The sequence below is a fragment of the Manacus vitellinus genome, unplaced genomic scaffold (assembly GCF_001715985.3).
Source record: "Manacus vitellinus isolate BGI_N305 unplaced genomic scaffold, ASM171598v3 scaffold_12_pilon, whole genome shotgun sequence".
Classification (NCBI taxonomy): domain Eukaryota; kingdom Metazoa; phylum Chordata; class Aves; order Passeriformes; family Pipridae; genus Manacus; species Manacus vitellinus.
In genome coordinates this window covers 9,031,875-9,058,017 of record NW_021938949.1, presented here as the reverse complement: position 1 = coordinate 9,058,017, position 26,143 = coordinate 9,031,875, and the positions used below count along the sequence as shown (strand labels likewise).

General features: G+C 41.8%; 1 long non-coding RNA gene across 1 annotated transcript; it reads left to right on the top strand.

Annotated features, from left to right (window-relative positions):
- Positions 1-13,750: 13,750 nt before the first annotated feature.
- On the top strand, positions 13,751-25,689 carry LOC108638675. The gene is made up of 2 exons (XR_001920022.1): positions 13,751-13,976; positions 24,318-25,689. It is a non-coding gene; the product is annotated as an uncharacterized LOC108638675 (long non-coding RNA).
- Positions 25,690-26,143: the final 454 nt, after the last annotated feature.

The following is a 26,143-nucleotide window of genomic DNA, read 5'->3' as shown; positions in this document are numbered from 1 at the left end:
TTTGCTTTATAACATCAGTAGGTTTACCAACATCACTGGAAAAAGAATATTTCAACTCACAAAGCAGAAAAGAGGAAAGTTCATGAAAAACTAAAGAAGACTCCTTAACTCCCTTCCTTTGCATGAGAACAGACATTAATTAAATCAAGGCTCTCCTTGATCTGTGCAGTTGAAAGAAATGGGAAAAGCATTGCCTTTTGGGTTCCTTGCAGAATAATAATTCCTAAAGTTTCTAGTGACAAATGGAATAATTGCAAAACACCTTTATAAGCATTTGCTGGGACAAACACATGTGACTGCCTCTGTTACGACCAAGGACATGAGACATGTTTTTTGCAGTTATTTGCAGATGTATAATATAAGCAGTAGATAATATAAGCAGTAGATATGATTCAAATGATTAGCGTGCCAAGGTTTCTGCAACGTCTGAACCCTCTACAGAGATTAAAAACCTTTGGATATTTGAGCAGGAGGTCAAATAAATGTGTATTTTAACTCTATTTCTGTGTGGTTTGTTTGTGGTGAGGATTGCCTATCCATCTAAATTATGGGGTTTGGTGTTTGGGGTTTTTTTAAACTTTTCTATAGAAATAGGAATATGTCCTTCATTAACACTAAGTCATTAACACTAAGTCAAGTCAATGCTTGTTGGGATAAGGGAGACAGTCTTTTAGGAAAAAGAAGTATTTTAAATTCCTGTCTTCTTCAGTCACTTTCTGAGCTTCACACAAGCATTCTGCTCCTGCTGGTTTACTATTTCACACTTAGGCAAGAAGTGAATGCAAGGAATAAGTCTCAGCCCTAACCCTGAATGGTTGCACTTTGCCACGGATGTGTGGATTCCCCCATTCTGTAAAGCTTAGCACTTCTCTGGGCTGGACCCTCAGAAAGTCAGTAAAGAGGAGTGTCATTTGGGCTTGCTTTTGTGAGAGGATTAATGCCTTAATCAAATGACTTTCTTGGAAGGAAAATTAGCAGATGCTGCAGCATTTCAAGTGTCCTTCGAAACACCGCTAAAAATTCCTTATGCTCCCTGAGATCAGATACGTGTGTGACGGTCCCTATTCAGCCTGTGTTTGCAGTTTGCATATTTCTGTGTAAATGTGTGTCTTACAATTAGCTTGAGGATGTGCTTACAGTTGCTTTTACAAGTCCTCATTCTTGACAGTTTTACGGATGTTTGCACTAAGTAGCTTTTAGTGGCATACTGGTGAAACTAGGCACCTTGTTTTCCTTTCTTAAAGGCCCTTGGTTCTAATACCTACAAAGACTAATCCATTTGCCTCAGCTAATCCAGCCTAAAAGTACTCCAGTGCACTTGAAAGGATGTCCTGTGAGCAAAACATCTCACCTTGAGAATGGGGAAAAACTTGTTTTGGAGGTTGCTTCCCTCTGAAGCAGCAACTCCAATTGGCTAATCTATTTAGCAAAATTAATGAGAGGGCCATGGATTGAGTTTCATGGCAGACTAAAGCCCAGCTTTCTCAAAGAAAGGAATTCATTGTTGAACCTTTGATGGTCTAAAGGAGGAGAGGTGCATTCATATGTTTTGGGTAACTCCCTCATCATTACTAAGATAAAATAAAAAGGCTTTAAGGTTTCTTTCACCAATTGCCCCACAAGTTGGCAATTATATAGGATTACTAGTATCCCATAGACCTGAGCTACCAACAGCTATTTTATTCACTTGTGTAATGCATTTTATGGTAATAACAAAAGAGCCCTTCAGGCTATTTTGTGGTCCATACAGATTTTGAAGGAGGGAGAGCTCTTATTTTTGTTTGTGTTTTGAGTGGGGGTGACAGGCAAAAAGGGGTTTCTTCTGCCAAGAGATTAGTGTGAAAGAATGAAATGAAATGTTTTGGTCTTGTTCAGTTCTAGTCTAATCAAGCCTACTCTCAAATTAATGAGCTCTTACCGGGGGGAACATCTCTCGATGCTGGAAGGCAGCAGTAAAGCTATGCACTTCTATTTCGAAAAAATGTAAAGCAATATCCTTTTTGGCTTCAGATAAAACAGTGAAAGAAGCATTTTTCATCTTTTAAGGTTTGATTTAATGCTACACTGACTTGCAGGGTTTGTGTTTATTGGAGGCATTTTTCTAGAGAGCTGAACAAATTGCCAATAATTTGAGGGTTAGTATTCTGGTCTCTTTTGGCTCATGGTGAATGAAAAGTGTGGAACAAGGAAGTCTAGCAAGGGAAAATAAACTGCATTTGTTTTGCATATAGGGTTTCCTAAACCCCGTTCAGGTCACACCAATCCATCTTCAGTCCCATCTTCGAATAGTCCTTCCTTGTTCTTTCCTGGATCTGTTCTACACTGCCCTGGCTGGCTACAGAAGACTCCTTCAGCTCTGGAGGGATCATTCTTCCACAAAGGAAAAAAACTTTATTTCAAATCTGTCATGTCTCAGTGACTCACAAGACCACAGCTGATGGACTCTCCTGGGGCTGGGATAAAGCACAGGCATGACCTGGTGTTGTGGAACAGCATCGCATGGGAGTCCTCTGTGTGCCAGCAGATTCAGGTCACCTTGAGGTGCTCCACTGTGCTTGGTGAAAAATCCCTACATTTTCTGCAAAAACAACCCCGCAGTTTTACACCACCAAAACCCAAGGCTGGCAGGTCTCGTGCTTGCACAGTAGGAAATACCTGCTGAAGTCTTGGGTGCGGTTGTTGTTTCCCCTTCTGTGTGCCCGTTATAAAACTTTCATGAATTATCTCAACACATGTTGTTTTCTCACTCTATTTATCACAAGGAGTGGATGGGGCTCGCTGAAACCATGTGTGGTTTGTATTCTCTTGTAACCTTGTAATTTCAACAATGTTTTCGGGTCTTATCTACTGCTCTTTACATCCAAGCATTGTACTGAACGAAGGTGTGTTCATATATTCCTTGAGTTTCCTATTATATTGCTGCTATAGTTTGACAATATTCCACAAGCATCAGTTAATCTTTACAACAATCCTGGGAGATAAGGCCTAGAAGGATTAAGCCTAAACTTGTCATATTTTCTAGTGTGAATAACATAGGGGCTGACTATACTGTACTTTGATAGGACAAAGGTAGAAATGTACAAATACAAACCTCATAGTTCCAGGTCTAGGTGAGATCCTAGTGGTTTGTTGTGTTTTGTTTTTACAGGCTGGAACCTTCTTTGTATCTGGGGAGTTTAGTAAAGGAGGAATTTACCATGAGTGAAGTAATAAGGAAAGGTTCCTCTAAGTCAATTATCTAGCATCACATCAGAGCTCCCTGCTGGACTTCAGGAGAAAGTCAGTGATTCTGGTCAGGGATTCAGGTCCCTCAACTTCACCATCATCCATCTGTGTCCTTCACCAAGGTCTCTGCCTCATTTACTGTATATTCCAGCTCCTAGGATGTGCGAGGCAACGGTCTGGGTAACAACAGCCTCCTTCAGCACAAACCATGATTCATTTCCTCAATACCATTCTCAAACACTGCTAGAGGCCAAAATGCCAGACACTACAATTCAGTTCTTCTAACCTCTGCTAACAAAATACTCTTGTTTTTTTGTTTGTTTGGGGTTGTTTTTGTTTTTGGTTTTGTTTTGTTTTGTTTTTTTTTTAAGAAGAAAACTATAAAAAACAGGGCTTCCTGCAGGTGGAATCCTACTGAGTTTCACCTACCCAACCAGCAAGACTGGACTTTGAGAGATACAAGATGTATCTCTACCTTTTGAGCTAAGAGAGGAACTGATATCAGAATATATACAGCATTTTGCTCTATGGGCAAGTCCTGATGGGGATGAGGCAAATGAGTTGCTGACACTCTGCTAGGTGGAAAACAGCAGTGGGAAAACTGGCCTCCAAATTTGGAAAAGGATAAAATGGCATCTCAAAAGCCTTTTAACCCACCCAGTCTTTATCCTCTGCTGTTCCTGCTACACCCCAGCCTGCCTCTTGCTTCTCTTGGGTACCCACCAGCACCTTCATTTGTCTTCAGTGCTGTAGGATCCGTTGAGTGAGAGAAAGTCTCCTTGTTCCTCATCCCATATTGAATGGTCTTCATCAGCCTCAAAGAGCACTTCCAAATCCATGGTCTGATTGTGGAAGCCACTGTCTCCAAAATCAGCATAGTGTCCTCAGAAGTTTAACAGCTTGAGAATGTGCAGGCAGCAATGTTTTCAAAATGATTGTCAAAATTATTTCAGAAGTTTTCTTTTTAAAAGCTATAACCTGGTCCCCGGGTGAGCTACTCAGCTCATTTTCAAGCTCCTACCCCAAAGCAAAACAGCACTGCAAACTCATGGGTGAAATAGCTGCAAACACTGTTTTAAGGTTGTTAATTTTTTTTTTCATCATGTCTCTTGCCTTCAAAATAATGAAACCATTTTTGCTAGAATGTTCCCCAAAATATTCAGGCGAAAGAATACACCCCGCATGGAAAATGTCCAGTAGAGACCATTACAAGGCCTTGTTACCAACTCCTTGTAATTTTGCCAAAGGCTGACAGGAAGAGACAGTGCTGCAGTGATAGCTGCTGGTGTCAGCTCCATGTGGAATGACACCAGGAACCAATATTGTTGAGTGGTGCCACATGTAACTTCTGCTAAAGCTCAGAAAACAGAACTTTTTCTCGGTAAGTGGTAAATGCAACAGGCCACAGCTGTATTTTAAATGAGTGGTTTCACACTTGTAATGAGCTGTGAAGATGGGACTAAACAAGAGGATCTGTATGACAAAGTCACAGAGAGTTATTTCCCGGAAAGGATTGCTCTGCTCCAGCAGCCTGGCTTCCTGCAGACCAAGGTCAACAAATAAAGCCTGAAAGCTCAAGGTGAGCTGTCTTCATCGTGGGCTACAAAGCAGGGACTGATCTCAGACAAGACATGTTGGTGAGAACCAGAATTTAAGTTTGCAGAAAATAAATAGGAGTGCAGCAAGACACATCCTGCGTCAGAAAGGGCTGGGAACAGGAACCAGTGCAGCCTGCCTGCAGGCCAGCATGGAGGTGCAAACATTTGTGGGATGTGGCAAATCAAAATGTCTTTCAGGTAAAAGCCTCACCAAAATGCAGCAAGTGTTCTTTTCAAATAAAACCTCCCCTTATTTATCTACCTCAGCCGCATAAGCTTTTAATCAGATCATATGCATGGCTTCATAGACAGCTCCCTGAAACTGGAAAACTCCAGGAAAGCTTTTCCAAAGAGAAAGCCATATCAAGTTGCCCCTGTTCACAGACTGCCCTTCCCTAGAGAAAGCAGCAAAACTGAGAGTTCAAAGCAGATGACAAACAGCAACACACCTGAAATGGCTTAAGAGATCACTGTTATTATTATTACTATGTCTTACAACAGTCAAGTGCACTACAACTTAGAGACTCCAAAGTCCAAAAAAGAAAATCCAACTGGAAGTACTGTCACATCTTTCTCCTTATCTACCTTCTCTTCAGCTGCCATCTGACACATTTTGGTGCTTGCTTTCATGACAAATGTGAATCATTTGTACATAACAGTGTCACTCAGGCCAGCAAAACATCTCTGGCTCAGCTCGCCCTGTAGCCTTTTTATGAGGCTGTCTGTCACTCCACGTGGTTGGCAATGACATGTGGACTACCACAGATCTGTTTCTGATCATATCTTCCAGTTATTCTGCAAACGAGAACTCCTAATATGGGGCTATCAGCAGACAAATTGCTTAAGCCTAACAATGCCACAAGAAGTGTAAACAACTGGAATCTGCTCCATTTGAGCAATGCACAATGCCTGCATTGTCTGCCCAAAAACAACAACTGGAGGGATCGTTTCTGGGTTTTTAAGCCGGTCTGCTGCCAAAGCAGAGTGGGAAAGCACACAAAAAAGGGAATGTTTTAATGCATCCACTGACACCACTTCAAACTGGAGCAGGATCACAGAAAACTCCGGTACTTGGAAAAATCAAATGCTTTGCCCTTGAAATTCTGCCCGTGAAGTAGTTTTGGGAAGACTGGGAGGACTGAGAACAAACAGTAAACAGAAAAACAAGACACCCTTCAGAGTCTGGGTTTGTTGGCACAACCCAAAGACGGTGCAGCTTCATGCTGTGAAGGTTACCTTTCCTGCAGCTGCCACAGCTAAGAGGAGCAGAGAGGGCAGCAGGGCAGACTGGCAGTCCCAGCTTTCAGCATCTTTGCTCTTGGCTCTCTCCCACAGCACTGAAGCTTCCCTGGCCGTAGCATTTTTCCTAGATTAAGTGTATAGACTTCTCCATTTTTTTTCTTCTGTCTCTATTCATCACAAAACACGGGCAAAGAAAATTGGCTGGCTCTCAGGTGACAAGCTGTGAAGTTCCATCCTCTCTCCTGTCCAAATTATTTAAGTGAGAAGAAGGGGACAGGCATTGAAGGAAGCAGTTGGAAGCGTCTGATATCCAGATCTGAGGACTGAGAAAGGCATACTAATATTAAGTCACTTAGATGACACCAGCAGAAAATTCATTTGATGCAAGCTGGCCAGGATATCTGGACTTGTCTTTCACCACAGAGCCCTCATTTTTGAGCTTTCTTTCCCTGTCATGTTGTTCTTTTCTCCACTAGAAACGAGGGAAAAACTGAAGGTGTGGAGAGGACTATTCCACACCTACCTACAGGGGAGAATTCCAGGTTGAGATACTTTCAAGACAAATTCTCCTTTTTTTTTTGCTCCGTGGAGAGGCTGCCTATTTCTTTACATTTGAGGAAGACTGATATCATTCAGTAAGCAGAGAACTCTAAAGCAGAGAGGCATCCACAGTCACAGGACATGGAGCTTGAAAGACTCACCAAGATCCAGAAGAAAAGCACCTTGAGGCTCTTTGGACCTTACTGGCCACCTATTTGGGTCTTTCTTATTTTGGTTTGGTTTTTCACTTGTTTGGGTTTTTTTCTTTATGACAACAGGATGAAAAAGTCTTGTCACATCAACTTAGACACTACTGTTTATAAAACAACTCCTGTTTATAAAACCTTCCTGTTACCACGTAGTTTGTGCAATCTCAGCTATGAAATCAAGCAGTATAGCTTTTCCCAAAAAGTATTTTGACATTGGTGGATCAACATATCTCACTTTTGTTCCCTCTAAGAGATCACTCACTGAGAAAGAAAAGAAGCCTTTACTTCACATACTGGTTGATGTTTATTTGTTCTTTCTAGTGGAGTAAAACCTTGGAGATCCACTAGCATGATCTCACCAGTTTTCTGTAGATAGAAGAAAGCTACTGGCTTGGAGCAAGATCTCAGAGGTATCATCAGTTGTTTATTCACCATATCCACCTAAAACTAATATAAGAGTCTCCTTAGGAAACTGTAACTGTAAAATGCTGATCAACCAGGTGACACCTGGTCTGCTGTCCTCCAGGCTTTTCCCTGCTGTGGCTCTCCATAAGTACATTGCTTCTAACAGAATTCATTTGGGGATGTTTTGCTTGTGACCCACTATTCCTTACTTGTTACACAGCACAGAGCGAATTCCTGCAAAGAAACGTGAACAAAAACCTTCTTAATTGTGGTTAGGAACCACAAGTTGTGACCCCGGGAGGAAATGTCACACCATCAATGAGTATTTTTACTTTTGTAAAATTTAGAAAGTCTTGTGGATGGATCTGTCATTAAGGGCAACTTCTTGCTGATTGACTATAACACAATTTTCATACAGCAAACCTTAAGAGAAAACATACTGAAGTGAAGAGAATGAAATGGGCCGGCGCATTCTCTGAAATTGCAGCCACCAGACCTTGAATCTGGAAAAGGAAAGCTTGCCATAAAATACAAACGGAGGCATTTGAAATAAAACAAGGCCAGCGAAGTTAGAACCCAAAAGACTGCAAGACTCAGGGGTGAAAAAAGGATTTACTTAATGAATCAATACCTTTTTTGCTTTTTGGGGATCTTTTTCACCACTGATAATTTTGTTCATGAGCAAAAAGAAACAAGGAATTTCATTGCACAGAGATTTGGGGATTCCAGAAATTATATCATTCCTTTTCAGAACAAAATTAATTTTCTTTCACATGGAAAACTTTTGATTTGGTAGAAATTAAAAACTGTGTTTCACTCATGGCTCTTTAATACTTAATATATAACGCAGTATCAATTTTTAAAAACAAATGACACAAGTTCAAAAGAAAATAATACATCTGAAGTTTTTTTTTTCAAGCGTGGAGCTAATTTAGGATGTTTCAACATTATTGGAACTTTTTCATTACTTTTTTTTAAATGAAATTTCCCCAAAAGCAACATGAGCTCACAAACTTCTTTTTTATTATTATTATTTTAGTGCTACCGCATTTTACTGATGGGGGAAAAAAAAAACCCCTTTCCATCAAAGTTTTTTTCCAATGAACACTACTCCTGAGTCAAGTAGGAGCGTGTCTGAAAATCCCTCAGATGGAAGATTTATTATGTATCACTGGGGAAAAAAAAGCTTTTCAGGGCCAAATTCTGATACAAGATGGTTTGTGAAAATATACTGAGCTCCAGCCAGTGAAAATGAGGCCCTTTCAGTGTACTTTGTGCTCCTAAAAGAGAAGGATACCCAGTAAAAAGGGTCAGAAAAGTTAGTGTGTGCATGTACACGTGCACACATGTATACGTATGAACACAGACACTCTGCTACTGCTCTTGGCACTCAAGAAGAGCTTTCTAGATTGTTTTAGAAATATATGTGTTCAATATGATGACCCATAGCCATATGATTTTTGGGTATTTTCATTGTCTTCCAATTCTTTAATTTTCTTTTTAAACAAAAATTTTTTTTCTAATCTTATGAGAGGTAATTTTATAATCTACAACCAGATATGTAGACTAAATTTTGATACTACTTAGCAAGGTTTAAGGAAGTTGTGGCAGAAACAAACCAGCGTGTTTCTTGAGTGTGACCAATTATCCTCACTAAAACAATTTGTATTTTTAGGAAGATGGTAAATAGAAAGATGCCTGTGTTGCCAAGGTTCAGAAACCCACTCAGCCCAAAGGTTATCTGAGAATGTGAGTTAGATAATATGGCTTTGCAGACAAAAATGTTGTGATGTGTATCAAAATATTGCAAAGAGGTAATTGCTCTGCCAAAATGAAAGTCAGGCCAGAGAGATGTGAAGCACAGCAAGCCAGGGTGATTCAGTCCATTCCTATAAACAAGATACAATGGAAAGAGGTTGCATAATTAACCCTAATAAACAGTATTTAATATGCCATCTATTTAAAATTAAACTGCTGTCAAAGCAGCGTTTTTATTTCTCATTTTAATTCTGTTCAAAGCAAATAAAGCCGTGTCTGCAGTATCGCCCCAGGCAACGACATTAACTGTTCCAAATGAGGGCTTTTGCAGCCTGATTTACAGTGTTGTGGAATGACCAACATTATATTGCTGTTTGAGTGACCTGGTGAGAAACACCCGGCGCTCATCTGGAGCGGGAGCGACAACGACTGAACGCTCTCCTTGGGCCACCTGGATCCTGTTAAGTGCAGGCATAAATCAAAGCAACCTTCACATGACAGAGGCTTGTCCAGGCTGAGACTGGGTCAGACCCACTCCTTCCAGCAAACTAAAACTGAACTGTAAAACGCTGTGGTGTTGTTATTTGCTTTGTAGTAGCTCCTGGAGTCATTTCACCGTGAAAGTGCAGGAAGTCACAGTCCAGAAGAGTCAAACTTGTCTTCTTTCCTTGTGCTTTTGACTCATCTGCACCTGCATCCAAATTTCATGCACGAGTCTGGCCTCGAGCAAAGGCTTGGCTGGTACTTCAGATATAAGACTGATGCTACCACAGAGGACAAACAATTTGCCCATTTTCACCCCACAGACTGGTGGCAAAGGCAAGGACAGAATTTAGGGTTCCAGAGTCATCAGTTATTAGGTCTGCTCTGGCCCCCAGTGCCTGCAGGAAGGGCAGTGTCACCAGTTAGACAGACCTGAGCTTTTCAGATGAGATTGATACAGAGAGGAAGATTCCTGCAGGTGGTAGAACTTTAAAATAGCAACTCTCTACATAGAGGAAAGCTTTTAGTTCAAGAACCCCTTGACAACTTTTAGTCTTCCCTAAGCTATCCAAGATAGACTGCAACACTCATATGGAATACACATTTCATTTAGAATAGTAAATATTTATTCTTCTAGAGGTCCAGAGCTCAGCAGCACTGGATAAATGAAGTTATTCCTGTACGTACTGGCAGTCTTCACCTACCCCAACACCACCACAAGTTTACTTCAGCTCTGACATGCAAGACCACCCTTCCATATTTACCCTCCATTGTGGCCATTGTGAGTGCAGAATGCCAATCACTCTGCACCACATGGAGCTTGTGGCAGGGCTTGTGCTGTGGTGACAGCTGTCCTCTGCAGCCAGGGAAAAGATTCTCTAAGGTGGTCTCTAAGAAAGGTAGATTTTGTGGTAGGTGGAAGTATGCTTGGCATTTTTTGTATTCAAATGGACAGAAATGGGATTGAATTTTTGTATAAAAATGCAAAGGTAGGAGCAACAGGTGAAACTACTGAAAATAAAGAAGATGTAAGTGCCCATTAACACATTTTGTATCTTTCCTTTTTGTGGAAAAGGCTAAGAATTATCTGCAAAAATCCATTAAAAAAATCCATCTCCTGCTGTGGAATTCTGCTTTATTTTTTACTGGCTCCTATGAAGTCCTTATCACCAGAGTATAAACCATTTCACTTCTGAAACATCATAAAATTGCTGCCATTAAAGCCCTGGTAATTAAAGCTTGTTTGAGACCACAGAGTTTGTAAGCTGCAAGAGAAAATTCCTAAAGCCATCTTTTACAGGGTTTTGATTAGAAACTCTTTCCAGATATGGGCAGATGAAATGTTTTAGACAATCTCAAGGCAATCTTAATTCATGTAACATTGATTTACTGAGGAGCTCATAGCTCAAAATAGGCTTTGATGGCAATATCTTATCTCCTGGAATCTGATAAACTCTGAGGACAGATGTATTGCTACAATTAACATAAATATATACTGCAGAAAGCAAGGAGGAAAATAACAAGTTGGAGAAAACAGGCCCTCCTTAATGCCACCTCCTGTGCACTGTGCACTGCATAGCCAGGTTCCACACTAATTGTAGGACTCACAAGTAAGTTCCAAGGAAAGAAATTTATCCTGGGAGGCTCCCCAACATGTCTGAGCTGTTTCCAGAGGTGATTTTTACACCCTAATTAACATCTGTCACCAGTCTCTTCCCTCATCTCTTCTTGGGGAAGAAAGGTCTGCTTGTGGCCTCGTGTTTGGCGAGGCCAGGGGCAAACTGGAATAAGACTGGATTTCTGAATTGCTGGATCAGTGATTTTTATATCTATATTTTAAAAGTCCAGGCATTAGGAAAAGAGACTCTCAACTTCTTTTCTGTGCAGGTGACCGAGCACTGGAACAGCCTGCCCAGAGAGGCCATGGAGTCTCCTCTTCCCAAGGTATCCAAAAGCTGTCTGGACACAGTCCTGAGTACTGTGGTCTAGGGATTCTTGCTTGAGCAGGGAGCTGGACTAGGTGACCCCCAGTGGTCCCTTCCACTCCTACCCATTCTGTGATGACACTGCATTCCTGCAGAGGTTCATGCCATCCTTGTAGACCATCCCAAAGAAAACTGTTGTCCTGCAGAGGCAGCTTTGGCAGAGAAGGTGTCCCACGGTGTGGGAGTTGTCTCTCTTGATTTTCATGTGAGTATTCCAAGCACAGGATATTGGTCTAGGGTTTGGACTCAAGGGGGAAGGTGAGGGAAAAGTGAGGCACTGAGACCACAACAACAGTCTTACTAACACAAATAAAAGGAAGGCAGTCCAGTTTGTGTGAGTCTCCGGTAAGATGGCATGAAACACTACCTGAAAAACAATTCCTAATATCTTCTCTAACACCAAAACCCTTTAAAAAGTCTCTTTAGAGCAGTCAGCAATGGTCAGAAACTGCTTCTTGGAGCTATCCCTCAAAACCACGTACACACAACCAAACCAGAAGGTGCTGCTCTGCGTGCCTAGCTCGACAAAAATAACATGAGGGTGAAAAGCAAAGCATTTCCAGTGACCAGTCCAAGGTCATGTCATGGTTGTGTCACAGGGAAGGACACAGCAGGAGAAGAGGTGCTGCTTCTCATGTGTTTTTCTATCACCTGACAGAATGGGTGTTCTTTGCAAAGAAATGTCTACTGAGAGAAAGAAGGTGGGAGAAAGGATCATGAAATAACATGGTAATTCCATAAAATTTCTCAGATGCTTCCCTTGGCACCGGCCCAGTGCCAGTCAAGACTTGAGGGATGTTTAGCAAAGCTGGAAATTTCCCTTTGAAGCCAGGGACATTGTAGTCTTCTGATTTTATTTTTTTTTCATACTTAACCGGAAAAAGAACAAGAAAGGTTGAAATTTCCCATGAAATGGAAATCCTGAGTGATTTTACCCTGATAGCATCAGAACATCCTATTTGCATAGATTTGTTTCAACATGCCTGCAGTCTTTACAATGCTTCACATCTACGGAATTGTTTAGAGTTTTAGAAAAACACAAATTCAACAGGATTTTTTGAGTGAAAACACAATCTTTTGTTTTAATCGAAACAGTGGTTCTCAGCAACTTCCTCCTGAAAAAACAATTGGTTTCCTGTCCAAACATAGCTTTCCTTCACTGAATAAGTACACTTTGTTGGAAGATGTCCACAATCTCCAGTCCATTTCCAGTTAAGCCTGTGCAGAGAAGTATTGCAAGTGCTTACACGTTTGCAGGAGCCACGCCACGGACATATCACTGCAGTTCCAAGTTGTTTAATCTTCTGTCTAAATATAAATAGATGAGTGAATATCAGTAATTTCCTCTGTCCCTCTCTCTGTAGGGGGTTTATCTGAGTGAGGGAAGGCTTTAGGATTAGGGCCAGTCATTGGGGCTGTTTGCAGGCTATCTGGTTAGGAAGGCTCATGAGCTGTTTGGAGATAACACCCTGTTCATACTTGGCCTGATCAGCCATGCTCCAAAGGGCATCCCACATCAAGCCCAGTGCTGATTTACAGAAACAACAGTTCAGCTGTTCTGTGCCTGCTGCTTATGGTGCAAAATGGGAGTTTTCCCATGAGGCCGAACGGACTGAAAGGGCCTTTTCCTTCCATTTGGCTGTTTGGGCCAACCTCCAAAGTCTTTAATTCCCTGCTGATTTGGAACCTGCCAGCGAGAAGAAAGCACCTTTTTCCCATAGACCTGACTAGCCCAATAAAACTGGAATTCGTGGGTGGTTTCTTCAAGAGAGATCTCCTGGAATTTTGGGCCAGTTTACAGGAGCTTTCACTCTTATTGGCCATGGTCACTGCCCTTATCTTTTCCCATAAGTGTTATCAGTGTTTTGCTTTTCATCAGAAATGTCTTCCTTTACTCCCTCTTGATCTCTGGGGGGTAACTCGCCTACCAAATATTCAGCAAAAGGGGTGAGCATTCACCCTGATGAACTTGGATCCACATTTCTTCCCAGTCCTAACACTCTCCTCACATGACCCCAGTTTCTTCTTTCGCTGTCCAAGTCCTATAGCTAAAAAAAACAACTCCATCACAGTGGCTGGCTGTCACAACCAGATAAAGACGACACAGCTCATAAGGGAAACTTGGAAGGGAAGCCCTAAAGTTTGATTGCACTACACAGGGAACTAAATTTTATCCAAATAAAAGGCACCCTTCAAAAAAAAAAAAGGTTTCTACAGGATCCTGTTACCCGATAGGGATTAAGGCCTGTGCTTGAGCTGGGCAGCTCTCTGGCTTGGTAATGCCATAATTTGGGAGTTTGCTGAGCTACAGCTATTTGCAGTTGTTAGACTGAGACGTCCTTTTCATCTCTGCAATCTCATTCAGTCCCTTAGCATTGTGGGGATGCAGGCAAACCACTATAAATAACTGAACCTTTTTGTGTCAGCTGGTACAAATACCAGCCACTTCGAACAATCTGACCTTTCTTGGGGATTCTGACCAATCTGCAGTGGAAGTTGGCTGATATCTTTCAGGATTTTCCGCAGTTAAGGTATATTTAAAAGTTACTGGCTGTTTGTGTGCACTCCAAATGCTTTCTGGCTTGTTTAATCTGGCTGTGACACTTTGTTCTGTGGTTAAAAAATGAAAGTAATGTCCCAGTTAATGATTTTTGATGAAACCCATTATTCTCACAGCTATTTTTAAACACCTTGCAAGGCAAATCAATCTAACACACCTACAAGACTAATATTTTAATAAACTAACAGAGACAGTGGGCTAAAGCCATGGCATTTTTTCCTCTGAACTCTTGTTTTTAAATGAAATCCTGTGAGGTTAGCTTGGCATTCCCTTGCATGAAGAAAGCAAAACCTAGCAAATAAATTGCTGTTGCTGTCTCCTGAAGTTCGTCTTCAGCTTTAAATGGAAAACAAAATAGAAAATGGCTTCAGCTTCATAATTAGCAAAAGCTGATGAAGGATGTTCCTGCAGAAGGTATTAAATGATTATGAGATTTCCCCCTCTTCCACACACCTGTTAAATGGAAACTGATAATGCCTCTCCCTTATTAATATCTTATGAGGAAAGTCAGAGGAGATGTATCCTTGATCAAGAGATATCCATTTTATGCTTACTGCTGTAGTTCTTTCTGGAACAGAGAATGAATCTTGCCTCTGTGAGAAACTGAAGATATTGATATAGTCATTGTAACCAGAAAAATAATGAGAAAAGGCTATAAAATACAAAAAATAATCTAGACTGTGGCTTGCTTCCTAGCTTTGCTAGAAGCTGCACTGAAATTTCAAGCAGATTTTTCATATCTGGCATCCTCCCGTTCATTCACACTGTATCTGAGAGCTTTACCCCAGCTGCCCCATTTGTCAGAACCAGAGCAGAAAGGATCACAGTTTTCATCCACTGGGAGGAACAGCTCAGAGAGGTAAATGCTGGGAAAAAATTAGACTTTTTCCAGAGTGAGGCCCTACCCAACAGAAGCAGGAGTGGCTGTGTAGAGCTCACTAGAGTGAGATTTCTTAAGCCACTTTGCTCTCCCTTGTGAGCACAGTGCATTTCAGCTATGTACATAAGAGAAGATGCTCAAGAGCACAAATCCCCAGTCTGTAGGATCTGGGCATTTTATATCTTTATATATTTTATATCAGATTTTATATCTGGTCTGCGACTGCAAGATGAATTCTGTATCAGGTCCTTGTATCAAATCTTAAGTTGCCCACAAGTAAGCAAAGCAGTGTGATGGTGAAAGGGTATTTGCCTATTTGCTGTTGTAGAGTAAAGCTGGAGTTGATGAAATTATTGCCACATTTTAAAGTCTGCAAAAGCACATTGTCTTCAAACAAGGAGATGTTGATGTGAAGCTGGACAACCCTTTCACCAGTTTAAAAATATAATAGATTTGAAGGACATCAGTGAGGAAGGACTGAAGGGAAATGAATCAGCTGGAATACTTTCCTCCCTGCATTGCTTTCCCTGCTCCCCAAAACAAGCAGGCAAACTCTCCCATATCTTCTGAGAAAAACTCACAGAGAGCTGCAACTCTCTGCTGAGCTGGACAGTCCACAGCCACCACAGCCACTTATTTCATAACCTGGCTCTTCCCATCGAAGTTGCTCTTGCTCATAACCATGTGTTGTGTCGAGCAAGTGCCTGTGTTTTTATATCTTCCCCTTTGCAGTGAATAGGTGAAATTTTCAGGCACATTTCTCAGGGACTGCTCTGTCCCTGCAGCTCAAGCCACGGGCTGTACCAGGGAGCACAGAACGACCCCATGACTGGCATTAGCCGTGCTCTCTCTATTAAAGGCAGCTGTCAGAAAAGGAGAGTTACTGAATGTCAATTAAAATGCTTCAGTGATTTAAGTGGGCAACTTCCATGCACTGCTTTGTAACGCGACACTCCCCCGTGTCCAGTTAACAGCACTGCTCTTACAGAAGCCCCTAGTAGGTCAATTTATGCAACAGCATTGACAGTGACCTTAAGGAGGGATCATTAAACTATTCTCCTTGCCTAAAATTCGTAACTCTATCTGCTTTCCCTGCAGCAGAGGATGAGACAAGGCGGGGAGGGAGGGAGCAGTCCGTTGACCACCCAGAACGAAGGAAGAACTTGAAATTACTTTTTTAGCCCTGATTCCTCTTGGTGCACACCCTAAAGAGAAAAATGAGGGAAAAAAAGCCAGCAGTGTGGTACCCACAGTGGGTAAGACCTCACTGGTGTCTAACAGCAGAGCCAGAGGCAGTGGGAGCACTTTGAAGACTGGTGAGGGCTGGGGGGCAAAGGGTGATGCTCTGCTGCCACTGCAGGGAGGACAGCAGGGCCCTGTTGTCCCAGGGCTCTGTGGGCCACTGCTCCACTTGCCCCAGCAGCCAGATGCACCACCAGCACCCAGCACACTGAAACATGGCAGAAGTCTGGGAGGGGACGTACCAGCAGCCGGCACCACGCCCACAGAGGTTTTGGCAGCTGTGCCTGTTAACTTACAGGAAAGGGTGACTTTTGTCACTTGTCTCATCTGAGGCACACTGCAAAGTTTAGCTGAAAGCTTTTAGTGGTCCCTTGACTCTGAGCCTGCAGATATAGAGAGATAGAGAGCATAATAAACTTTCAAAATATGATCCAACTGCATAACGCAGCAAATGTGTATCTTAACTGTATCCAGTGGAGCTGAATGGAAACAAACACACCATTTCAAACCAGACCACACACAGCAAGATAGTGCACATGACTAATTTTGATGACTGATTTCATATAAATAATGTACCAAGATTAGTAGATGCACTGTAACATCTCTTCATTCCACTCCTTTAATTAACTTTTCATTGAGAATCCAATTGGAAGTGGCTAATAAAATGTTTGCTTTTTGCTGCTTAGATTAAAAACGCATCCTGTCCTTACCAAAAACAGGGGGAAATTGCATGAAACTTCGGAAACAGCCTGCTTGATGCCATTCAAAACAGTGCCAGTGTTACAGCTCTTAGCTGGGTGGCAAAGGAAGAAATAACAGGTGTAGATAAGGAGTGGGAAGGGTACAGTATTATGGTTGCTACATGTTGTAAATTGCTATGGGAACCAAACAGTTTTGTTCTAGATCAGTTTTGCCACCTACACAAAAGGGGAATAAGACACAGATAACCCTACAGCTGAGTTCTGTTCTTCTGATGCCTGGCAATGCTTAAATGAACCCATGAAGGAAGTGTTGAGTAGTGAAAGACAAATGACCTTTTCCATCTGGGAAAGGTCTTAAAATCTTAAAGCTGCAATGCCTATGTTTATCAGAAGAGAAAGGAGGGAAAAAGCAGGTGAGGAAGAAAGAAGCCAAATCCCCACTGTCTGAATTCAAAGAGGACGGAAGGATTTAAAGGACCTGGTGACCTTCAGGAAATTGATCCTGGTGTTGATGGATCACTATATATAGGATGCAAACTAATAGGTCAGCTGCTGCCTTTTCACTGTATAAAAGGTAAGATTTACTACCACTCCAAAGACAGAAACTTTAAATGGCTTTCAATGAAGCAATTTTAACACTTATTACACCGTCTCCAGGGATTTTCAAGACATTTTGCAAATAAGGCAGGCAGGTAGGGCAGATAAATCTTCTCATCCTGTCATTACTGATGATAAACCTGATACAGAAAGATGTGACATGACTTGTCCCAAAAAACCTCTTTAAGAGGGACCCCCATTGCTTGTGCCTCAGGTATGTGATTAAACACCAACCACCTTTCCCTTTCAACAAGTTTCATCAGCTTTCATATTGGAACTCTGCAGAACCACAGATTTCACATATTTTTTTAATACTAAGACATCAATTAGTCCAGGTTTACTCAAAACAGTGGCCAGGGTCCCTTTATAATTCTATAAACCTGAGAGGACCTATTTGTGATCTTGGACTGAGATTCAAGTTTTAAAGGAACGGTGAAACTGAGGCACTTTTTCTTATATTCTACACTTGAATGTGGCTGAAAGGCTTGTGTGGAAGGCAGCTTGTAGATTTCCAAGGCCTTTTTCTGTTTCAGCCTTGATCCCAAATTTTGACTCTACTAAGGCCAACAGCTTCTCCATACAGCATTTGCAATACTAAAATCTCAGATATTATTTGGATTGGACCTTCCAAGACACATTAGCAACCAAAGTCACATTTACAAGCTCCATCTGTAACAGGCAGTGCCCCACTGTCACACCATGGTGTGGGAGAGCAAAGTACTGTAACAGCAGTGTCAAAGCTGGGTAGAGGAAGTTAATAACAGTAAACAGGACAAGAAAAAAATAAATAATAAAAGGATTACCCACTGCATGGAAAGCTTCCCAAGGTTCAGCATGACATGGGAAAGAATTCAGAATCCCAGGTTTCACTCAGACCATTTCTGGGAACAAAGGCACCTGTATTAAAATGACTGGTGTTGATTTTGGCAAACCATGATCAAATAGAATAGAAAAGAATAGAAAAATGGTGCAAATCTGATTATCCCTGGGCACATAATTCTTGGTGCTTCACACATTCTCTCTACCCTTCCCACATATTTCTTGGCATGACCTGGTATCTTTTGTTTTGCACCACAACTTTTTTGATTAAGTGAAATATCTCTAAGATGGCAATTGGCAATAGAGTGAGAGCACTGTAGCTGGAGTGAGGAGACTGCACAGGCACAGCCCTCCTACCTGCCAAGTCTCACCACAGTCTCCTACCCCCTGGATTCTTCTGGAACCCACCCTGAGAAAAATTCAGTCATATGTTCAGTTAATTTTAAACTAAAAACCAACCAGAAGACAACCAGAGTTAATAGTACTCATTTAAATTAGAAGTTCTCCCATATATGGGAAAAGTCCTTGGCTGGGTTTCTCAGCAGCTGGAAATGCACACAACTCTGAGGTCTTGGACCACGGGCTGTTTCACAGCATCTGAGCACCTTCCCCAGCACTTCTCTCTAAAGGCATCAAGAAAAGAAAGACAGGAAACAGAAAAAATGCTGGAATCATTCCATAAAATGTTATCAAGATAAGAATAGCTAGAAATAATAATAACTAGTAAGGAGAAAACAGGGACAGAAGCCTTCCAGAGCAAGGTGTGAAAAGACTGGGGACTGCTTCCGAAAATCAAACTGTAGCACCTCATCATTCCCCCAAGACCCAAAGCATTTTACAAGCAGAAAGAGGTGCTACCAGCTTGAAGGGCCATTCACTGCAGAACTGTAGCATGGAGTGAAAAATAGCCTGTATTCAATAGCTGTTTGGGACAGAAAGTGAAAAACAACATGGTCATTGAAAGGGCAGGAGGAATTTCTGGTAGGCAGAGCATAATTAGCCAAGTTGGCTTGTGGCCATGACATGGAGGTTAGTCATCTCCTTTTGTGAAAAGTGCCATCAGATCTTCAGTGACTAAGAACATTCAGGACCTTGGGTTTGTGTCTAATCCAGAAGATGGATAACAATGCTAAAAAGGAAACATCAGAGGCGAGTATGATCATAAACAGGGAGCATATGCAAGATATCTTCCAGATAGAGGGGGTAAAATGGAGCTCTAGGCACTGGCCAAAACAAACAGGAGTCACCATGAGTGGATGGGGGTCATTCCAGGCTACTATGTGAATTACATCAGAACCAGCATTGCCCTTCATATGGCTTCACAAAGCACGGCTTTAACACTTGAATGTCACTGGAAGAACAAGACAAAAATGCTGCACCCACAGTCAGAGAAAGCCAAGAAGGAAACTCAAGGAGATAGGAGTCCAATTTCACCTGAGGGAACAATTAAGAATTATTTATCACGGTTGAACTAATGGATCTTTATTTTTAGAGGGAGAATTGGGGAATTTTAAGAGTTTCCCGCTCTTAGCTTGTATTTAAATAATAAATCTGAGTTCTGGGGAATGTTCAAGACAGCAGTTCATGCATTTGCAGCCAGGCCACAAGAAATTGTTTTCAAAATCAAAACAATAACCAGCATTTCTGGAACCAATTCTGATGTTCTGCCATCTCTTCAGAAAACACACAAGAAAATAATTTCACCTAGTGTTGCTATTGGGGTCTGCCCTGTTAAGTTAGGGGACATTTACGAAACTTCAGGATTGATCTGTAAAAAAATAAATCCTGTAAAAAAATCCTGATGGATTTTCAGCCATCGACAGGCTGAACAAGCCTGAATAGAGATGCATCTGTATTCCTGTATTGAAGTTTCTCTATGTCTGAAAGAAGGGCTGAAAATCAAATCTGATGCTTTTCATCTGCTTCAAACTCTAAGTAAAATGCAGACCCACAAAGATAGCCCTAATTACTTACTTTAAAAGCATCATGCACTTTATATTGAGCACAGCCTTTAACTCTGTCTGCAAGCTATTTCTAGGCATTGTGTCTTTATCCATTTCACACACACACCACAGCAAAAGGTCACTCATAAGTGTACATCAGGACTGGAAGACAGTGAAGAACCTGCTAATCAGACTTGCTCCTAAACACTTACTGTTCAAAGAGCTGAGTGGGGCTAGACACTAATGTGTTTGACCCTTCAATAGCTTAGTAGCCAATTAGCTTTCTAAAGGCTGTGATGAACTGCACTCATTTACTGGGCATCCACACACTGCACTGTTGTGTTTAACAAGCAGTGGGACCACTGACAGCTGCCCAGCAAGGCCCTCTGCACCCTCAGTGCTGAGTCTGCTCCTCTCACTGTCCTGTCCTGTCACTGTACAGGAAAAAAGATGTGAAAAGCACAGCTTGAGATGACTTCCACAAAGAAAGAAATGTCATTCACAAAACTGTAGGATTCCAGTCAGCTCCATAATTTTCCAAGTTTCCCCTTGAATTCTCAGGAATGGAACCAGAACATCAGCTCACTTTGCTGCATCAAAGAAAGATCTTATGTTCTCTTCCAAGTATCAAAGCACCAAAGTCATAAACACCTGGAAAACCCAAGGTGATCCTTGACATCTTCTTTGGAAAGGTGGTTATGAAATGCCAGAGCTCATCTGAAGATGTTCACACCTTTGTTTGACAAGTCTAGCTCATGTTTCTCTCTCCCTGACCGCAGCATTCTTGGCCAGCACTGGAGCCCATCATGGCAGAACACTTCATTCCCATCCACAACTCACAAACTGGCAGATTTTATGATCTTCTTCTTAGATATCAAAGCAAGTTTGCCAGGGCTCACAAAGAGAAGTCTGGGTACACAGATGCAGAGACACATTATCAGAGACTCCTTCTGTCCCCCAGTGTCCTTCAATCAATGCTGCACTTGAAGATCAGCAGGGCTGATAGCACCGCAGGGCTGATAGCACAGCAACCAAACTGTGCAGCTGTGAACATCATTTACCTGAGAAACAACTGCATGTAGTCAGCTGCTTGTGAAGGGCATTTATTGGTCTGGTACCAAAACACTGAAACACTTAACATATTCTTAAGTCATATATGTCCCACAAGTGAGGTGTGTCCTTGGTAGGAAGCTGAATCAGAACAGGCTTAAACACATGCTTAAATGCAAGCACACATGTAAGTGTCTCACTGAATTGTGGCTGTGTTGACATTTGTATTACTAGCCAAGATGTCCAGCAGAATCATTTATAAGTTCCTTCTCTCTCCCCATTTACCTTTTTTTTTGTACTGGTGGCTTCAAAGAGAAGCTGTGCTTCATACCAAGTAGGCACCACTAATCAGTCTATTTTAATAAAGAGAGAAATTAGGTGAGAAGGACAACAGTGACTGTGAAATTGGAGAGAGGCTGATGTGTTATTTTCAAAGCCTCTAATTTTTTTTAAAAGTGCTGTATTTTAGCACTTGGCACCAGTGACTATGCAAAAATAAGCCATTGGGCTCAGCAACTTCGAGTTAGAATTTTCTTTAAAAATTTCCAGTAAGCTCAACTTAATGGCAAGTCAGGGATGTTTGTTTCAGAAATTAAAAGGAAATTTTCCCCTTTTAAGTAGCAAAGTCAGAGATGGGGAATGTTACTTTTTTTCTTCCATATATACCAGTTATGCCATTGTACTCTCAAAACTTCACATGCTTTCTGTGTCTCTCAGTTGAACTACCACAATCTGCCTAACAACAGTGCAGTCCCGTGTCTGTTTGAGAGCTGCATCTAAGACTCAACCACAATTCATCAGGATCAGATGGCAGCCAGTCCTGAATGCATCTCCTGAGAGCTGGACACTGCTCACCCGTCATGGAGCAAAAACAATTATCTGAAGCTCCCCACCTGCTCCAGGGCCACTTCGTCAAATATGATACTTCAGGGAGTGATGCCTCCCTGTCATACTGATTTTTTGGATGTTGACATAGTGGTTGGAGTGAACATCTGTTGCTGCTACTCCACTGTGATCTCATTTACACACTTCAGAAGCAAAGATGAAAACTTGTTTTGGTGTCTCCCTCCTGCCTGCTCCACCTGAGAAACCCTCTGCATTTCATCTGAGCAGCTGAACAGCTGGGACCAGATGACACTTTATCTATCCCCTTCTCTCTTTGGTACATCAGTTTAATTCCCAGCTACTTGCTCACTGAATCCTCACCACTGGTGGCAGGCTTCGGGGTATCTAGCTATGCACATGGCCATTTTCTCATTCTTTCATATAAATATCTCAGGACCCAAACCAAGGAGAAATCAGACCACTTGCTTTGCAGCCAATGGAAATTGTGAGGAAACAAATAAAAAATTAATCTGTCTGTAAATCACAGAGAGAAACTCCAAGGTTGGGTGTCTCACTGAATGGGAGTGTGCTGAGATATTAGGACTGGACAAGGGACCTAATCAGTTAGAGAATGTACTAGAAGCAGTGAGTTGCAACCTCCTGTGCTCTCTTCTGTGGCTGCGTGCCTCCTGCAAACCATTTAGAGCAATGCATCCTGTTCCATGTCTCTAACATTTGCTCATCATTCCAGTTTTGGAGCTTTTGGATGGGTTTTGTACTCCTCCTACCTTGTTCCAGTTGTGCAAGTAAAAAAAATAATTCCCTTTCTAAACAACTTCAGTGTACTGGGGTGAGTTGAAAACTGGGACAGAAGACCAGGTTTCACCACCACCTGATGCTACTGGAAAAGAGATATGGGCAGGGTCAGGGAGGAGAGTTGGGCTGGGTAATGTAGAAAGGACAGACTGTTTGTGTACCTGCTCACAATTAATCTGTGGGAAGCTACCAGGGTTAGTTCTCACCCTCCATCTCAGCCTAAAAGGTGGGGTTTTTTAGGCTACAAAGGAAAACTCAAACCAAAACTGCAATCTTGTAGGGTTTCAGGTTTAGGTATGGTATCAGCCCCTCTTTTCCAAAGGTGACAGCAATAAGAGGATGATGGCTGATGCTTTCTCCCAACAGCCTCTTGCTTTAATGAGCATTTTCTCTGCATCTAAGATGTAGCTGCCCCTCTAGACTGGTGACACTCTGTCTCATGCACAAAGCTTACACACAGTGTCAGTAAATAACGACAGCAATATAATCACAGCTACCTACAGGAGAGACATTTCCTCAGTACGACAGCTTCCAGAAGTTCAAAGCCTTGCACGAGTAGAATACATGAAGGCTCTCTGTGTTAACTAATCAGTGTTTCCATCTCTATGTGATCATTTTCTAAATTGCCATAAAAGTGGCACCAAGAGCACTGAAGATGACACTCTTCTGTCTGGGTGCTGTAATCACACTGAATGTGTCTGAGCAGACTGCACAGCAAATGGGCACTGGAGATTTTAAATATCTCAGTTTTCATCATCAAACACCAAAAGCTAGTTCCTGTTTCCTTCTCAGTCACCTCTCCTGACTCCATCAGGCTATTGCTGCAATGCTGAGTGATATGTGGCAGCATGTTACTCTCAGTGGAGATTAATTATTTCTTTTTTAAGACTCCCACATCCCCCATCCCCTCTGGGTCTCTCAGTTGGTAAAGCAGCACATCAAAAACTAATGGGAAGGTGTGAGACATGACACGACTTTACGAGAAAATAAAATTTGGGACAAGGGAGATGGAATTTGGATTTTGACAACGAACTTTGTTTTTTTGTTTGTTTCTTCCCCTTAAGAATATGATTCTATTTTAAAACCTGAATTCATTGCTGTGATTCATACCGTAATTACTACAGGAAATTGGGAGGGACTGCACCTGTGTTGGACCATGAGGGAGCCCAAAGTGACGCTGGTTCCTCCCCACACTGACTAATCCCCTTTGTCTGCTGTGCACAAATATCAGTACCTGCCTGAAACTCCTTCAGCCCCCAGATTTCCATTTACAGCTGTCTCCAGAGTGTCACAAGGAAAGATGATGGATGGGCAGAATTTTATTTCTGTTAGAATGAAGCCAACTGAATATCTCCAACAACTTTATTAAAAATTCTAGTTCTTTGCTTAATCTTGAAAAATGTGACATGTTCCTGCAGCTGAGTTTGCATTTTGTCTAGGAAATGAATGCCTGAGGTGGAATGATCTTCTGGGGGAACTGAGCAAGATGCAATTTAATGCCTCCCCTCTCAGAGTCAGAGAGCATCCAGCCTGGGAGAGAGAAGCTGATAGCCCACAACTGCCATGTCCCCAAAGGGGTTGTACTTCAGGTTCTTGGGAACATGACCCATGAAGTCCAACAACAAAGGCAGTCAGGCTGGTGACTCAAACTGGAGACTTCCCTGTAATCTCAACCTCACTGCTCCACTCCTCTGACTACCTCCAAGCCCTGCAGAGCATTGCTCTCCCTCCTCAGTGGAATTCTGTGATCCCTGCTGATGACCCGCTGCTCATGATCCATAGTTGGCACCAGTTACAGAAGACTTCTGGAAGAGAGCACTGAAGTGTTTGGGTTTGGTGGGATGGGGTGGCAGGGAGGGAAACAAATTAGGAGCACGGGAGCTTGGCATCTAACACAGAGGCCTGAGGGTGTCAGGTTTGGGTGAACAACTGCTCTATCACAGTGTCTGTGTAACTGAAACTCTGTCCAAAGAACAGAATTTGTTCAAGGTTTTTCTCTTCTTGCACTGCTTTTCCTATTTCCCTCTTGTTTTCCCAGAAATAGAACATGACATTTATTTTTATGGACAGCATGATCTTATGGCTATTCCCCTGTGATGGAGTAATCTGAACACAATTATGTTCTGTTGACAAAAAGTGATAAAAGTGTATTGTGTCAACACTCTGAACTAACAGATTTGTCATCTGCTCTACTCCCAGATAATAGAAACAGAATTAGAAAATGCTCTGACAGACTCTACCCTTTCCTATGCTTAGGTAAGCCCCAGCTCTGTGCTTGGTTACTGTACTCCAGCATTCTCCCTCTTCCAGAAAGATCTGCCTAGTTTTAAATTCAAGTGTAAATTTTGTTTTGATGGACTCTTTTTGGCAGCTTATAGCTTGTACTCTCTAACATTTCACTTCAGTTCTACTATTACCATTCCTTTCCATGGCTTTGAAAAATCCAGCTTTTTTTGTATCTTTTTTTTTCCCCATGAAAACTTCTTTCTAGATAATGTATTTGACAATATTATCTGTGTTATATCTTCCCTCCAGCTGACTTTCACTTGAGTTCATGGACAGAAATCTGCCTGGACTCTTCTTTTCCTGAGAAGACTCCCACATTCTGCCCAACATGTAGGGCCAGCCCCAAACACATGCAAATTTTCAGTGAAAAGATGTGCACTCATCATAACATAAACCAACATCCCCTGCTAGGTTTGAAGACAAGTTTGCACTTCCAGCTCTTGGTTAGTTGGATGACAATTACTGCTTAAGAACTAAAAGAATGATGAAATCCTTCAAGCAAAATAGAAGAAGCTTTTTCATGGTCAAAAAAAAAAAAAAAAAAGCAATTTCTAAAATTTCTGTGAAACATTTTGTTTTCCAGCTGTGATTCTTTCACTGTTAAATGCCATTAAACAGCATTTCCATTCAAAAGGGCCATGTGCAATGTATATTAAGGCTTTCCAAAATTAGGAATCAATAGCCACCAGGTGCAAGTGTTTAAAATGAGTCAAACATGACAAATTTGGTCTCCTGGCTAATGCCTGTCTGAAAAAGACCATGAGCATTGGCCTCCTCATCAGAACACAAGAGCTGATAGGTGCCAGGAAGATGCTTTTACCTTGCATGACTGGTCCTGCCTCAGCTCATTCCCCAGCTTCCAGGTTAAGCATTATGTTGGACTGCAACTCCTGAAAATCAGCTCTTTTAGGACCACAAATATCAGAGTAACCCAAAGTCTACTCTAATATGAGGTGAATGCTGGACTCGCTCTTCCTCC